We start from the raw sequence: 656 nt of genomic DNA on the forward strand, positions 1-656 counted from the left end.
AGCAACAGACTGCTCCTGCCACCGGCACTCCCACTTTGCCACCCGGCTCCTCCCTCCCCACTGTCTCCCTCCCTCTTCGCTGATGCACTCTGCAAAGATGCGAAGTTTTCGCTCTCGTGTGTGTCTAACCAGTGAAGTGACCTTGAGCAAGCTTGTTTTCCTGCAATATTCAGCCATGTCTCAGGCTCCAAAACACGCCCTCCACACGATTCCCAAACAGCTTCACATGTTGTATGGGTGGAACATGCCCTTTGTTCATTGTCTAGCCGGACAATGGATCACACTAGACACGGGTAAGACTCCAGAATCAAAAAGCGCTTTATTGCATACCTAGCAAGGCACTTTGTCAGCAAAGTGGCAGAGAGCCCCAAATGTTCAGTGGTGTGGGCTTTTATACAGCAAAATATATCACATTCATTCATTCATTTGTTCATTTATTAAATTTATTAATCCCCCATCTGGCTGGTAACCCAGCCACTCTTGGCGATGTACAGAGTATTTACCAGAACAGTTTAAAACAATAAAATTCTACAGTAAAAACATGTTTTTAAAAATACCCTAATCCACCCCAAATGCCTGCCTGAAAAACCACGTTTTTAATGCACTGCGGAAGCTCCTTAAAGAGGGGGCATGGCGGAGTTCCCTAGGAATGGAGC

The sequence above is a fragment of the Heloderma suspectum genome, chromosome 6, assembly GCF_057233095.1.
Source record: "Heloderma suspectum isolate Gila_16-S chromosome 6, 16-S_ref, whole genome shotgun sequence".
NCBI lineage: Eukaryota > Metazoa > Chordata > Lepidosauria > Squamata > Helodermatidae > Heloderma > Heloderma suspectum.